Source organism: Nicotiana tabacum, chromosome 22 (genome assembly GCF_000715075.1).
Source record: "Nicotiana tabacum cultivar K326 chromosome 22, ASM71507v2, whole genome shotgun sequence".
NCBI lineage: Eukaryota > Viridiplantae > Streptophyta > Magnoliopsida > Solanales > Solanaceae > Nicotiana > Nicotiana tabacum.
This window is the reverse complement of record NC_134101.1, coordinates 10,840,490-10,858,346: the sequence shown is the minus strand read 5'-3', so window position 1 is coordinate 10,858,346 and position 17,857 is coordinate 10,840,490. Positions and strand designations below refer to the sequence as shown.

The 17,857-nt window shown below is 41.3% G+C and overlaps 1 pseudogene; it reads right to left on the bottom strand.

Moving 5' to 3' along the window:
• Nucleotides 1-12,842: 12,842 nt before the first annotated feature.
• The window catches only part of LOC107793333 (uncharacterized), a 54,073-nt pseudogene continuing 49,058 nt past the window's right edge, over nt 12,843-17,857 (bottom strand).

Genomic DNA, 17,857 nt, shown 5'->3' with positions numbered 1-17,857 from the left:
TTTTTTATAATAATTGCCTCACAAAAAATAAGTTTTTCAAATTATAATTGATAAAAACTTAACTAAGATCAACAATATCTCAAGAAAAATTAAATAAGTTGGCTATACTATCGATTGAAAAGGAATTACTAGAGGAAATCGATTATAAAATAATTATTAACAACTTTGCATCTCAAAAAGTTAGAAAAATAGACTTCAAATAAAAATATATATCATAATATTCTTTTAAAAATTTAGGCTTGTCACACCCCTTTATGCCCCCCAAAACGATAAATGTGTATTATGGATGGTGGGTTAAAGAGTTTTTCCAATTAAAGTGACAAGACTTGATTAGGGATTATTTTGTTTACAGAGTCGCCACTCGGAATTGATTTTTTGGGTGTTCCAAGTCACCTTTTATTTGAATCCCTAGTCAAAGGAATGTTTGACTCTATTATTATTGGTCTGCGAAAACAAAGTCCGGGTAAGGAATTCTGTTGACCGGGGGGAAGGTATAAGGCATTCCCGAGTCCCGTGGTTCTAGCACGGTTGCTTTATTGACTTAAACTTGGCTTAAATTAATTTTGGATAAACTGTGATTTATTGGTTTCCATGTTTTATCTATCCGCTTTTAATTATTAAAATATGGAACTATATTTGAAACGAATCACGTGTGTGAATCCGTTTTGTTCACTGTGCCAAAATCATGTAACGATACGTGTACACAATTAATAACATTTTATTATATTAAGATTGTTTTGACCAAAGTTGCGCGAACACATAGTTCGGTTTTAATTTTAAAAATCACAATATGCCACGCGAAGGTATACATAATCGCGATAAATTAATTAAAAGCGCACCTAAAACACTCTAACGATGTTCTTGGATTGTTTATTTCCTGAGATTTGATATTATTCTAGGGCCAAAAGTTATGGATTAGATTTAACTAAAGAAATCATGAGATTCAATTATATAACTAAGTTATTAGAAATATTTACAACTTAATGAATTGCTAATATTCTACCTCTTGAGACTGTTTTCAATTACTAAACTAGTGAAATATAACAATTGATAAAACAGTAAACGAAAGCAATAAATCATTTAAGTTCCCAATTCTCGTTACCCAACCGTACACAACCCATAAGGCCAGAATTCTAATGTTTATCTTTTCAATTCATGAATCAATGCTGCACCCACTCATTAACAAACCAAAAAGCTACCAAATAAATAAAGTTATTCAAGTAAATCTGGAACAAATATGAGTTTAAATGATGAGTACTGGAAAAAAGTAATTAATACATAATATCACCCTATTCTTTAAAGGAAAAACTCTTTTGACTTTGAGACTCATTCACATGTTAAGCATTTTGTTCTTCAACACATATTGGTATTTGCCTAACGTGAATTCAAATATTTTCTTATAATTAAAAATTTAAAACAAAGAACTGCTCAAACAAATATGAAATTGAGAATGCAAATCATACACATAACAAGAACTAAAAACAAGATGAAACAAACGCAAAACATTCACATGAGAAATGTAAAAAAAAAGGAAGAGTTTAGGATCGGACCTCAATAATATTAACAAGAACTCGGTTACAGCAAACTCCGTCGAACTAAATCTGACAGAAAAACGAAACAGTAGCAGGAGCTTGGACCGCAAGCCCCGTTGGCAACCTCGAATCGGCACCAGAAGGCTCAAAATCGGATAGACCTCAAACTCAGCCTCCAAATACCTCAAATAAACTCCATGAGTAAAAATTACTCCAAGTACATTGAAATTAGAAATGACAGTAGCTTAGATGAAATTTGAACAAAGAAATCAAAATCTTTTCTGTGAACCTCTCCTTCTCGTCTCTCCCCTTTTGCTTTTTCCAAAATCCACGCCTGTTTTGTCCCTTTGCCCAGATCTATTTCTTGTTCTCCTTTTTTCTAGAAACTAACACGTGAGGCAAGGTGGAAATGGGAAGGATCAATTGAAAATTTAGAGTCCCCTGGCAGCGGCGCACATGAACGAAGCAATAGTAGCCCGAAAATCCTTGGGTCCCGGTTGTGTGGGTGTTGCTCCTTTATTTTAGGGAGGGGGTCCGATTCTCTGTTCTCTCTTCCTTTTTTGAAGAAAGGAATTCCTGTTTTTAATGGGTAGGGAGAGTGGTATGGAGTTTGTGAGTGGGGGACAAGCATGGGGGACAAAGCATGTGGGACAAGCATGGGGGACAAAGCATGTGGGACAAGTATGGGGGACAAGCATGGGGGACAAAGAAAAGTGGAGTAGGGACACACCTGGGAAGATGAGAGCGAAAAATATTCAAGCACGGTAAAAAATTAGGTGCTCACAGCATGCCTCTCTTTGCTTGGAAACATTAAAAGTTTTCAGGCAAAGATAAAGTGAGCCGTGTGACTAAGTTTTTACCATATCGTTATTCAAAAGAGGAAGAAAATAAAAGAAAAAAGTGCAACCGAATCCTGGTTTTGGACAGCCTACATATCCCGGGTTATAAGGGAATCAGGTCGCGTATAGTTCAAGAAGAATGATGGAGTGATGAGTTCGAAAGTCGAGCTAGGTTCCGTCGAGGCTCCGGTCCGTGGCCCTGTTATTACATCAAAATCTAAAGGAACTAAACAAACCTATCAACTATAAGTTACAAGATTCCTATCTATAAGTCTTTTGAAGCTTGATCTTGAGTCTTGAATGGTTCTTCATGCAGACTTTTGATTGGAGCCTTGATGCTTGCTAGTTACAGGTGCTAGTTCATTCTTCTTCAGTTTTTCGAATCAAGAGGGGACATGCAGAGCTTGTGACTTCAGCTACGTCTTAAGCAGTTCACATCTTTTATCTGCATTTTGGATTCACTTCTTTTTTCAGCAGTTCACATCTTTCATCTGCATTTTGGATTCACTTCTTTTTTCTTTTCTTTTCTTTATTCTGGATTGAGACTCCTTCTTTTAATCATCTCGAATCTTGTGCCTCGAGGTAAAACCTGCTCAGACATCACAACAAACAAACGAACAAAATTTTTCTGCCCTAGTTTTCACTAGGAAAAATTTTGTGAGTTATTGTAATAAAATTCTAAACTACTTCTTTATTGAAAACAAATAAAAAAAAAACAGTAATGGTGTACCCTGAAAAGGTGATGATGATGTTTTTTTTTTTTTTTTTTTTGTAATGTCTCAACTAAGGATTTGTGTACCTTACGTTGGGAAAATGTGGTCAGAGAATGGGATTCCCTATATTGGCAATGATACCAGGGAGTGGTGTATCCTACATTTAAAGTCAAATCAACTAGGGAGTGGTGTACCCTATGTTGGAGAACACAACTAGAGATTGGTGTACCCTATACTGGTAAGGAGATCAAGGATTGATGTACCCTATGCTGGTAAGAAAATATAATCAGGGGATTGGTGTACCCTGTATTACTGAGAAGAAAAATGTAACCAGAGGTTGGCGCCATGTGTTACTGAAAAAGAGATGTAACCAGGGGTTGGCGCCATGTATTACTGAAAAGGAAAATGTAACCAGGGGTTGGCGCCCTGTATTACTGAAAAGGAAACGTAACCAGGGGTTTGTGCCCTGTATTACTGAAAAGGAAATGTAACCAGGGGTTAGTGCCCTGTATTACTGAAAAGGAAATGTAACCAAGGGTTGGCACCCTGTATTACTGGGAAAGAAATGTAACCAGGGGTTGGTGCCCTGTATTACTGAAAAAAAAATATAACCAGGGGCTGGCACCCTGTATTACTGAAAAGGAAAATGTAACCAGGGGTTGGCGCCCTGTATTAATGAAAAGGAAATGTAACCAGGGGTTTGCGCCCTGTATTACTGAAAAGGAAATGTAACCAGGGGTTGGCGCCTTGTATTACTGAAAACAAATACTGAATCCCCTTGGCGAAATGGTTCTACCTGGGTTAAACTACAAAAAGCAAACCTGGGCGAAGAGTACTTCTACTCGGAATATGAGCTGGATCCCCGAGGCGAAAAGTTTCTACCCGGGTTAAACTACGTAAAAAAATCTGAGCGAAAAGTACCTCTACCCGGAACTATGAGCTGGATCCCCCTAGGCAAAAAAGGTTCTACCTGGGTTAAGCTACGTAAAACAATCTCGGCGAAGAGTACTTCTATCCGAAAACTATGAGCTGGATCTCCCTAGGCGAAAAGGTTCTACCCGGGTTAAACTACGCAAAAAAATCTGAGCGAAAAGTACCTCTACCCGGAACTATGAGCTGGATCCCCCTAGGCAAAAAAGGTTCTACCTGGGTTAAGCTACGTAAAACAATCTCGGCGAAGAGTACTTCTATCCGAAAACTATGAGCTGGATCTCCCTAGGCGAAAAGGTTCTACCCGGGTTAAACTACGTAAAACAACCTGAGCGAAAAGTACCTCTACCCGGAACTATGAGCTGGATCCCCCTAGGCGAAAAAGGTTCTACCTGGGTTAAGCTACGTAAAACAATCTCGGCGAAGAGTACTTCTATCCGGAAACTATGAGCTGGATCTCCCTAGGTGAAAAGGTTCTACCTGGGTTAAGCTACGTAAAACAACCTGAGCGAAGAGTACTTCTACCCGGAACTATGAGCTGGATCCCCCTAGGCAAAAATGTTCTACCTGGGTTAAGCTACGAAAAATAGCATGGGCGAAGAATACTTCTACCCGGAACTATGAGCTGGATCCCCCTAGGCGAAAAAGGTTCTACCTGGGTTAAGCTACCTAAAACAGCCTGAGCGAAAAGTACTTCTACCCGAAAACTATGAGCTGGATCCCCCTAGGCGAAAATGTTCTACTTGGGTTAAGCTACCTAAAACAGCCTGAGCGAAAAGTACTTCTACCCGGAACTATGAGCTGGATCCCCCTAGGCGAAAATGTTCTACCTGGGTTAAGCTACCTAAAACAGCCTGAGCGAAAAGTACTTCTACCCGGAAACTATGAGCTGGATTCCCCTAGGCGAAAAGGTTCTACATGGGTTAAGCTACGAAAATGAGAGGTATGGACAGTAGTGATGCATGCTGAAGATTTTAAGGAGCTTACATTTGGTGATATTCGTCCTTTGAGAATGGCCATTCTGCACTGCTTTGTTCCTGCTTCAAACAAAGAAAATTTGTGAGTTTTTAAAGTGGTGATCGGTTTGTGGCCTTGATGCACTGAGGAGTTTGAGTTCACGGACACCCCGTTGTCGAAGAACTGATTCTATCAGAGTGGTACCGAGATGCTCGGATACTTTGTATCATTTTCTGGAGACTTTGTCTTTCTGACGTCTCCCCTGGCTGTTTCATACCCGGATGTCCACGGTACCGTTAACCCTTGTATCTAAGGCAAAGCAATTTTTCTTTAAAATCAAACTTAGTTGTCTTGCACTCAGAACCAGTTTGTGTCTGTAGTGCTTATCAACTTTTCCCATGAAGCAAGTCTTGCTTAGGCGACCTTTTCAGTTTCTTTGAGACACTTTGTCCGCCTTGTCAAAAGAGATCACAGATGGATTCCTGCTTTCGTCAATGCCGTATATGCTCCAAATTGTGCTCGGTATTACGGGAAAACTGTAGACAGTTTTGCAGCCATTTTTGCTTTGCTTTTGATGCAAGATTAGACCGAAAGGGAATCTAAGAAAATATATGGAAAAGAATAGAAGAGCAATTGGAAGTGAAAAAGGAATTGCGTCTAAATAAAAGGTGTCCCTTTCGGGGAGAGAAATAAGGAGACTTATCTGGAGATATGTGCCGACTTTAATGAATCATGACATGCATTTTGGACTGGACGCTTGATCTGTCTGAGCTGTCTAATTCTCAAAATACGTCGCAAATGTTCATCTCAAAACTGTCTTGGTTGTGCTCATGCCGGAGCATCGAAGACCCTTATTCGGCTAGTAGCGCCCTTTGCGGGTTTTCGCTAACTGACCTCTCTCATTTCTCTAATCACTGTTGCCTTATGGTGCCCATCTGTCACATTACAGTACTTATACAGGTTTTCACCGATAAGACTCTCTCATTTCTTTTTTTCTTTTCTTTTCTTTTCTTTTTTTCTTTTTTTTTTCATGCGGAAGGTTGGCCAATGCCCCTGGCATGGGGACTTCAAGTATTCTCAAAGATCGATCAGAAATTCTTAACAGGAAAAGGCGAAAAGAACCTTGAACTGAATTACAACTTTTGGAACTGTTTCTACGGGAACACTGTAAGATAAAAACAAACTTCTGCCCCAGTTTTGGAGTATTGGGAATATGGATTTTTGTTGCGATGGGACCGAACCCAGGGTAAGGCTGTCTACGTATCCTTTCGGAATCAGGTCAGACGTAGTTCAATGACTCAAACAATTTATTGTTTGACTTTTTTTTTTTTGAGTACACAGGTTCCAAAAAATGGAAAACAAGGAAGAAAAATACAGTTTAAAAGGGGTAACAAAAGGGTAACACTTGCTTGGAATAGCGAGCAATGGTAGCCTTCGTCATCTCGATCTAAGAAAATCATGCGTGAAAGTTCCACAGTGAGTATATATCAGACATAGTATCTTTTGACTGCATCTGCATTAATAGTCATGTCTGGTACCCGTCCTTCTTCATCTACCAAGTGCAAGGCCCCTTTTGGTAACACTTTCTTGATGATGTAGGGTCCTTTCCAGTTTGGGGTAAACTTTCCTTTAGCTTCTACTTGGTGTGGAAGAACGCGTTTCAGAACGAGTTGGCCTACCTCGAAATGCCTTGGACGCACTTTCTTGTTGTAAGCGCGTGCCATTCTTTGCTGGTATAACTGGCCAAAGCACACTGCTGCTAGCCGTTTTTCATCAATCAGCATTAGTTGTTCTAATCGGGTCTTTACCCATTCTGTATCTTCAATCTCCGAATCCACAATGATCCGAAGAGAGGAAATTTCGACTTCAGCCGGTATTACAACTTCCGTCCCATATACCAACAGATAAGGAGTTGCACCAACAAATGTGCGAGCAGTCGTGCGGTATCCCAAAAGAGCAAAAGGCAACTTTTCATGCCATTGTCTGGAACCTTGGATCGTTTTCCTAAGAATCTTCTTGATGTTCTTGTTTGCCGCTTCAACAACTCCATTGGCTTTTGGGCGTAAGGGGTAGAATGGCGATGCATAATTTTAAATTGCTCGCATACCTCCTTCATCAAATGACTATTGAGATTGGATGCATTGTCAGTGATAATGGTATTTGGGATACCGAAACGGCAGATGATGTTGGAATGAACAAAGTCTACCACTGCTTTCTTGGTGACTGCTCTGAAAGTGGCGGCCTCCACCCACTTGGTGAAGTAATCAATTGCAACCAAAATGAATCTATACCCATTTGAAGCCTTTGGCTCAATTGGCTCAATTGGCCCAATAACATACATTCCCCAAGCAACGAAAGGCCAAGGAGAGGACATGGGATGCAACTCCGAAGGTGGCGAGTGAATCAGGTCACCATGAATCTGGCATTGGTGATACTTGCAAACAAAACGGAAGCAATCTCGCTCCATTGTAAGCCAATAATACCCTGCCCGCAGAATCTTCTTCGCCAAAACATATCCATTCATGTGAGGTCCGCATACCCCCGAATGCACTTCACTCATGATCCGCTCAGCTTCTGTGGCATCTACGCATCTCAACAAGTTCAAATTTGGGGTCCTTTTGTACAAAATTTCCCCATTCAGGAAGAAACCGCTGGCGAGCCGCCTTATAGTTCTTTTTTGATCTCCCTTGGCGTGCTCTGGGTATTCTCTCGTTTTTAGGAATCGTTTTTTGTCATGATACCATGGTTCACCATCTGGTTCTGTCTCAATTGTATTGCAGTAACCGTGTTGATTTCGATCTTGGATTTCTCGTGGATCGTATGGGTGTTTCCCGGATAAGGGAGCATCGAGGCTAAAGTAGCCAAAGCATCGGCTAGCTCGTTGTGAAACCTGGGAATGTACCTGAACTTGATGGATTTGAATCTTTTGCTCAAATCTTGTACACATTGTCTGTATGGAATAAGCTTGATGTCTCGAGTCTCCCATTCGCCTTGGGCTTGCCGGATAAGCAAGTCAGAATCTCCCATAACCAATAGTTCATGCACATCCAGATCGAGGGCCATTTTCAAACCCATGATACAGGCTTCGTATTCTGCCGTATTATTGGTACAGAAGAACCGAATCCGGGCTGTTGCAGGGTAATACTGTCCAATAGGTGAGATGAGGATTGCCCCGATCCCCACTCCTTTGATATTGACAGCTCCATCAAAATATATTTTCCATAGAGGGTTGTCGTCTGGAACTACTTCCTCTATTGAGTTGACCTCTTCGTCTAGGAAGTATGTGGTAAGTAGCTTGTACTCATCATCAACTGGATTATCTGCCAAATGATCGGTCAAAGCCTGTGCTTTCATCGCGGTGCGAGTGACATAGACGATGTCGAACTCTGTGAGCAGGATTTGCCATTTTGCGAGCCTGCCGGTGGGCATTGGCTTTTGGAAGATATACTTCAGAGGATCCATTCTGGATATAAGGTAAGTAGTATAGGCCAAAAGATAATGTCTCAACTTTTGAGCGACCCAAGTCAAGGCACAACATGTCCTTTCTAAAAGGGTGTACTTAACCTCATAATTGGTGAACTTCTTGCTCAAATAATATATTGCTTGTTCCTTTTTGCTTGTTGCATCATGTTGCCCCAGAACGCATCCAAAGGAATTATCCATCACCGATAGATATAAAAACAAAGGCCTACCAGGTTCAGGTGGGACCAGTACAGGGGGTTTTGATAGATAATCTTTGATCTTGTCAAAATCATTTTGGAAATCGTCCGTCCACTTGATTGCAGCATCCTTTTTCAGCAAATTAAAGATGGGCTCGCACGTGGTTGTGAGCTGAGCAATGAATCTACTGATGTAGTTCAACCTTCCGAGCAAACTCATGACCTCCTTTTTGTTCTTCGGGGGTGGCAGATCTCGAATGGACTTTATCTTAGATGGATCCAATTCGATGCCTCTCCGACTGCCTATAAAACTGAGGAGTTTCCCAGATGGAACCCCAAATGCACATTTGGCTGGATTGAGCTTAAGGTCATACCTTCGAAGCCGTTCGAAGAACTTTTTCAAATCATTCACGTGATCAGCCCGTGTCTTTGATTTTATGATGACATCATCGACATATACTTCAATCTCTTTGTGCATCATGTCGTGAAAAATGGTGGTCATGGCCCTCATGTAAGTTGCCCTGCATTCTTTAAACCGAATGGCATGACCCTGTAACAATAGGTACCCCACGGAGTGGTGAAAGCGGTCTTTTCTGCATCACCCTCATCCATTAGAATCTGGTGGTACCCAGCATAGCAATCCACGAACGACTGTATCTCATGCTTTGCGCAATTATCTACAAGAATATGGATGTTCGGCAAAGGAAAATTATCCTTCGGACTTGCTTTGTTCAGGTCTCTGTAGTCAACACAGACTCTTGTTTTTCCATCTTTCTTTGGCACGGGCACAACATTTGCCACCCAGGTCGTGTATCATATGGCTCTGACAACATTAGCGCTCAATTGCTTCATTATTTCCTCTTTGATTTTATCACTCATGTCCGTTTTAAATTTTCGCTGCTTCTGTTGGACTGGTGGAAAATTAGGATACGTGGGAAGCTTATGAACCACTAAAACGACGCTTAAACTAGGCATATCATCATAAGACCAGGTAAACACATCTTTATACTTAAATAAAAGTTGAATCAAGGCATCTCTGATTTTTTGTTCAGTGTGAATGCTTATCTTTGTTTCTCTGACTTCTTCATGACCTCCGATATTAATTGGCTCAGTTTCATTGAGGTTGGGCCTAGGCTTGTTTTCAAATTGTTCCAACTCTCTTTTTATTTCATCAAAAACCTTATCTTCATCATATTCGACCTCTTGATGCATTATTTCGAAATTAGACAGCTTTTTGAGATCTGGACGTGAATTCCGCATGCATGTCATGTTATTAAAGCCGGCTTTAACAAAACTGAAATGGAAATAAAATGGCAGGAATTAGGAAAAGGAAAAGATACAAAATACGAAACTGAACTGCATTTCATTGAATTTGAAAGGATAGAAGGGTTAACGTCAAAATAAAACAATCATACTAAGATATTTGGATTACAACCCTGAAAGTAACCCAAAGTACAAAAGAAAGAAGCTGCAAAAGTCAACTACCAAGACTCCTTCCTTGTGGGGAGAGGAGTTGCTTCCCAGTTATTGAGCATGGTTTCTGGGCTAATTAGTTGCATATCGGCACGACTAGTGCCTTCACCAGCCTGGATCATATTCACTTCAGAAAACATCTGCCTGAGGCCATGGCAAATTTCATCAATGTTTGCATGCGCCGAGGAATTTTGACCATGTTTGAATCGTGGCTCGACAAAAGTGTAGAAAATGTGAGGGATAGGTTATTGCAAGACCCACCCGTACTTTTTGCGGTGCTTGGCTTTGTCTTTGTCCGCTTGTGTTGGCCTGAAGCCTAAACCAAAAGTACCCCTGTTACTGAACGGAGAAATAGGTTCTGAAATTCCTTGCAATGATGCCCCCAAGCCTTTTCCTGGCTCATAACCTTGTCTCATCATAAGTGCAGCTACCATTACAGATGTGGCGGAGAGACGAGGATGCAGAATGGGCTTTCCTTCCTCAACATGGTCCACAATAACCACTTCGAAAGCCTGATAGACAATAGACTCACATCCTTCCTTGGCCTCAATACATGGGATTAACGGGTCTTTATAAATGGATGACTCGTCTTCTCCGTGAACAATAATTTCTTGCCTGTCGTGATCGAATTTGAGCATCTGATGAAAGGTGGATGGCACAACTGTATTGATCCATGGCCTTCCAAGAAGAAAGTTATAAGAAGTTTACATGTCCACTACTTGGAAGACAATTTCAAAATCAACAGGCCCAATCGTCATGGTGAGGTTGATCTCCCCAATGGTATCTCTCGCTGAGCCATCAAAAGCCCGGATGCGAACATTGCTGGGTCGGATCCTGTCTGTATTGATCTTCATACTTTGCAAGGTGGAGAGGGGGCATACATCTACACTCGAGCCTCCATCAACCATGACTCGCTTCACGTAATGCCCCTAACATTTGACAATCAAGTGCAAAGCCCTATTGTGACCGGATCCCTCCTCAGGAAGTTCATCATCAGTAAAGGAAATTTTGTTCACCTCAAAAAATCTATTGGCCATCTTCTCTAACAGATTCACGGTGGTATTCTCTGAGACATGTGCCTCGTTCAGGATTTTGATTAGTACACGGGCATGCTCTCCTGAGTGTATGAGCATAGATAACCGAGAGATTTGGGCAGGAGTCTTTCTCAGCTGGTCAATGATTGAGTAATCCTGAACTTTCATCTTTTTCAAAAACTCCTCCGCCTCTTCTTCAGTGACCTGTTTCTTTATTGGCATTTGGCCTTCTCTGATTTGCTTAGCCTTCCTCAACTCTTCTGGAGAGTAACACCTCCCTGATCGAGTCAAACCTCCAGTTTCCCCCACTTCTTCTATGATTTCCTTGCCTTTGCAGGTTACTACAGTTTTGTTGTAGTTCCAAGGGATGGTTTTCGTATTTGTTACACGAGGTTGTGTGGCAGGCTTGATTATGATCGGTTCTATTATACCCGTCGTATCACCCTGATTCTGCTTTGTGATGGGGTGACCTCCAAGGACATATAACTTTGGGTTTGGAACATTGGAGCAAACTTCCAACCTCGAGATTTTTGGAACAAATAAATTTTCCTTCTCTGAGCTCTGGGCACCTTTCACAATCAATGGTGCATCTAGGCTTGGACTTACTTCCAGTTTGGTTCCCTCTTGAATCGTTACCACTGTAATTTCTGCTCGACCAACCGGCTTGTATTCATGATCTCGGCCAATCATTCCCACAAAATGAACATCATTGTGTACTGGCAACAGGTTATTGGTAACATTAGGAGGGTCCTCGCCATTCGTGACTACAATCAATTTTTCAACAATGAGTCTTTCTATGGCTCTTTTCAGGGTCCAACAGTCATCAGTGCTATGCCCCGGAGCACCTGAATGATATTCACATCTAGCTAGGGGTGTTCAAAACCGAACCCAAACCGAAAACCGAAAACCGAATCGAACCGAACCGAAACCAAAAACCGAAAACCGAATCGAACCGAACCTTAATGGCTTATTGGTATCGGTTTAACGGTTTAACGGACGGGGAACGGATTGAAATTTTTTTATTAACGACTTATCGGTTTGGGGGCGGATTATTCAATTTTCTTAACGGATAATCCACTAACCCGTTAAGAATATATATATGTATATAAAATTTATTTTTATCCATATATATATATATTAAATAATCAAAAACCCTTCTTCCACTTCCAGTACACTATCTATTACTAATTTACTATTAGACATTTAGTTATAATTTACTATTCCAGTTAGTTACTATTAGATAATTTTGATGTCATGTGTTATACCCAGTATTCTCTTCTATTTCTTCTGATAGTTATAAGTTGTTAATAGGCTCATCCCCAGAGATGATTCTACTAGGAAATACGCTGGAATGTAGCTCTATATTTCTTCTATTTAGCTATCTTCTTAGGTGCCATATTCTATAGACTGGAATGTAGTCGGCTGAGCATAGAAATTTTATTTTGAGTCACAGCGGTCAGCAAACAATCCGATAAACCGCCCAATAACCGCTAAACCGATACCAATCCGTCCGATATCTTATCGGGTGGCTAGCGGATTTATACATTTAAAAGCCGATAACCGATAAGCCAAACCGTTAAGAGTAAATAACCGCCCAATCCGCCCGATAAGCAGCCCTACATCTAGCATTTTCTTGAAATCCATGTGAATCGGGATGCATATGGTGGGGAGCGATGGGTCCAATGACGCCCATCTGCTTCAACTTCTAGAACATACTAGAGTATGATTCAGCCAATGGAGTAAAATTTTCCACCGGCCTCTGCTCTTGACCATAATCCTGCCTAGGACGAGCATTGCAGGGTACCCAAAAATTTTGCTGCTGAGGTCGGGGGAATCTTAGAGCTGGTGCTCGTACCTATTGATTGGGAGGACGAGCATATGATTGAGCATTAAACACTGTATATTGTGGCGGTCCCATAGAGTATTGAGGAATTGGCGGGGGATAGTAATGTTGAGGGTAGCTGGATTGCCCCTGCTGAACTTGCACATAAGGGTGCGATGCCCCTCTTTGAACTTCCCTGGATCCCGAAGTCACCATGGACCCTTCATCTCTCTTCTTTCTATTTGCCAAACTTCCCGACCCATTTTGGATAGCTTGGGTGGTGGCTTTGAGAGCAGCTTGACTTACAATTCTGCCAGTCTTGAGGCCATTTTCGACTATTTCTCCTATTTTGATCGCGTCCGCAAAAGGTCTACCCATTGCGGACATCATGTTCTGAAAGTAATCAGGCTCTTGGGCCTCCAGAAAAATAGTGATCAACTCGTGGTTATCCATGAGTGGCTTAACTCTAGCTGCTTGCTCCCTCCACTTGATTGCATACTCCCTAAAGCTTTCAGTCGGCTTTTTCTTTATATTGGACAGGGAATTGCGATCCGACGCAATATCTATTTTTTATTGAAATTGTTTGACGAAGGCTTGGGCTATGTCGTCCCAGACATGCCAGTGAGAGATATCTTGGTCAATGAACCATTTGGAGGCTACCCCCACAAGACTTTCCCCAAAATAAGCCATCAGTAATTCTTCTTTTCCACCTGCACCCCTCAGCTGGTTGCAGTACCTTTTCAAATGGGCGATAGGGTCGCCGTGTCCATCATACTTCTCGAATTTTGGGGTCTTGAACCCTGGTGGCAAATGGATGTGAGGGAACATGCATAGATCACTGAACGAAACACTTGTGTGACCCCCTAGTCCCTGTATGTTCTTTATGTTCTGTTCAAGACTTTTCATTTTCCTGGCCATCTCATCCGGCTCAACCTTCTTGGCAAGCTTTTCATTTTCCACTGGTGACTCGTACTGAGGAGTCTGATTATATGGAGCCGAGACCCCGAAAGCCATATTTGGAGAGTAGTATTGGCCATCATAAGCATGAGATGGTGGATCGTTGATTGGCCTCGTCACAGGAGGTGGAGGCGGGATTGTGTATGTCGGTGCGCCAGACACGACTAGAGGAGTGTTCCTGACCGGTGTGACTGGAGGTCGCACATTAGAGGTACCAGGAGCAACGTGGAGGCTGTAATTTGGCACATACCCTGATGGTAGAATGTGGTCGCTCATTGCATGGAGCGGTGGTTGAGTAGCCAGGGGTACGGTGGAAGTTCCCTCTGAGGGACCCCGGGGTAGAGGCTGACCAGACACCCAAGCTTGATATACATCAAACAATTGCTGTCTCAATTTTCTTATTTCCTCCGACTCTTGTTCAACTGATTGACCCTGGGGGTCATCACTGATCAGCTCGATCTCATCATCGTTGTCCATTACTACTACTCCCTTAGATCTAGTGAAGTAATGGTGTGTTGCCAGTTTCACCACAAACCAACCACCTTAAGCTTACTACGTAAGAGACAACAAACGTGTTAGGGTTAAGCATTTTATAGATATGAATCACACATAATGTGCCATGCTCCTATCATTTTCACTATTTCTAACATGCTTTTGGAGGCTTCATGTTTCATTCCGGCTTATGAGGTAGCTTCTTATTGACGCTCTTATTTTCTTCTCAATTTTTTTTTACTCACGCCTCATTTTGATACCTCATCTTAGAATCATTGAAAAATATTTTGATCGAACCTTTTGTGGGTTGCCTACGTATCATGTCGCCGCATGAATCAGATCATTACGTAGTTCAGGGGAAAATAATAACAATTTTGATTTTTTATTATTATTATTATTCAAAATGACTATAAAGACATAAATATGACTGAAAATGCGACAAATATAAAATTACAAATACGACAAATGAAAAATGAAAATAAAAACTAATTGACTGCACTAAAACTTTAATCTTCAATGGCATTCTTTCTTAAACTGATATCATCAATGGTCTGCATCCCTTGGCCTCCACTCTCCCCCCAACATCTCGTACAAATTCTTAAACACTCCCAGTAATTGTGGAACGAGGGCACGTGCCTGTTGACCAACTTTCTCATTGTTTAGATGACGATGATCGTCATGAATATATGCTGCTTTCTCTGCCAATTGAAGTACTTGCTCTCTAGCTTGCCCCATATTCACAAGACAATTCTGCAACCATATCTGGGTAGTGTTGAGGGCGTTACCCATCTCAGTCTCGCGTCCCTCGTATTCTTCAATACGGCGATTTAGCACAGCTCTCTCAATCATCCACTGAAGCCGCTCTACCTCAAAATCTGCATGTTGATGACCTCCCTTATGCCTTTTTATTTCTTCCAATTGTGCAAGAAACTGACCCTTTGAGCGTATCCAATGGGCCCTTTCTCTTTCAAACTGCTCTCTCTGCTGATCAAACTCCAATTGTTGTTGGTGCGCATCCTCTTCAATGATACTCAAGTCGTCTTGCAGCTTATGCATTTCAGCATTTTTATTTGCCTCAACTCTTCTAACTAAACCAATAGTGCTTGCTAATTCTTCTTCTAAGTGGGCCGCCTCATTTTTAGCATGCTTTAGATCTTTATCCATTCCCCGTAAGGCCGATTGATAATCTTTCTCAATATTTAAACGAATCTGAGCGACTCCGGCTTGCAGTTGGGTTTCTTGTTTAGATATGGTCATCCCGGAATGCTCCAATTCCTCTTTTAACCTTTCTATAGCTCTTTGATCATTTCTCCTCCTGTTGGATCATTCAGGCCTATCTCTAAGCGACGAAGGGTCATGAAACCAGGTAATATATTCAGGGATCACCTCTCTATGATCTCGGTCTTCTACCATATCATTCAACTCCGAGACTTTATTTGCATACCAAATTTTCATAATTTCTTCTTCGTCATGAGGTTGATCTTTACCAAAATCACAACAGAACTTGCTCATATCTCGTGTTGGTGGCACCTCCTGTAGTCGTGCAAATTAGCGCATTACCCGAAGTGGAGCATAAGACTGAACACCATCCAATCCTATGAGTACCAAATAAGAATGGTATGCAGACTCACAAATGACCTCTTTAGAGGAGAACCAATCGTAGTTCCAAGTGGTCCGTTTGGCAGACAGAGTAAGAAGTAGTTCTTTCCAGGCGCCAATCCCCTCTGGTAAGTCACATTCGTCAATTCTTTTCTGGTGATCATAAGTATGATTGGGCCATAGCTCACTAAAATTAGTGATCGTAGGATGACGATAGAAATGCTCCAAAAACCATATCTGTAACAAAATATTGCAACCATCAAAGTTTCGCGCATCCATTTTACATCTAGTTAAAGCACGGAAAATGCAAGAAAGAATCATAGGGACCAAAGTATAATCACCCCCTTCTGAGGTCAGAGCCTCAACTACACCTGCCAAGCGGATGTCAATGCGTCCCTCTCTTTCCGGGAAAACTACACGCCCCAAAAAAGTGACCATAAATGCAAACCTTCTATGTACCTTCCATGTTTCCTTATCTTCTTTTGATTTCAATTTTCCCACATCCTTTCGAAATAGCACTCTAGGCCATACAACTGAAACAAAAAGCCCAACTTAACCCATTTGCCTCCTAGACCTTCATATTATCCGTAATTTATGTTCAAAAGCTTCATAAACCTACCCTCGTTCACATTTTTTGGTACTATGGGCCTTTGGCGGCGAAGATTGTGGCCCCACCCCTGGAAATGGGTGATTTCCTCCAAGGTCGGAGTCATTTCACAGTCGGTAAAACGGAACACATTGTTTTCAGGATCCTAGTGCGGAATCAAAGCTTTAATCACATCCCTCCTAGGCTTTATCGTAATCATGTGAACCAAATGTCCCAAGTATTTCTTTATCTGGTTTAGCTCATATTCCTTAAAGTCTCTCCACCAATCCCACAATAATTGTGGTATCTGATCGACAATGAGAAGATCTGGTATCCCTTCTGATCTGGGCCTCTTTTCAGACTTGCCTTTTTCCCCACTCATGGTATACCTGTCTACCCAGACACGGGGTTAGGCTTTGATCAAACATATTATTGACACACAAAAATTCTGATTTTTCGGGTTTTGACTCTATAAAAGAATATAAATAAATAAATAAATAAAAGCTAAACTATGGGACTATAAAAAAAATATTTTTGGATTTAGTATTTTTTTTTTTTGAAAATTGGGGCCGGAACCGATGAGGTTTGCCTACGTATCCCACATCCGGTGAGAATCAGACCCGCATAGTTCGGTCAAAACCGACTATGTTCTTTTTTTTGTTTTTGACTTTTATGAAAGTTAATCTTTAAAAATCATATACACTAGACCACATCATTTTTTTTCTTTTCGTTCAACTGATATATGCTAAAGCCAGTCGACATGCAAGCCTCCCAAATAATGCAACAAGTAGCACGTAACATGACATAATGGTCTCAACAAAGTGTGTCCTAAAATAGAACTCGACCTCTGTGTCGAGCGCTGCTAAGTCAAATGCACATGATGCAAATAAAGCGTAGCCTACTAGGGATATTCATTGCTTGTGGCTTGTTCTTCTAAGTTTGTAAATCCTAAAGGAGATGGTATCTAGACCTGGCTTACCCGGGCGGACAACCCGAGCCGAGGAGCGTCAAGCGTCACCAGTAATAGAACAGCACTGGCTAGCTAACGGTTCTCCCGCTTAAACACGTGTGACTAAATCCTTCACCAGAAGCTGGTAGGCTAACTGGTTTTATCTCAAGACAGAAATTTTGTGATGCTGGTAGGCAAACACAACATAACTAATTATCAGAAGACTCATAGGGATGCGAGAAAAGATACAATTTATATGTACAGTTCAACAATATCAAAACGGTAAAAACTCGACAAGTAACACATTAGGCCCAA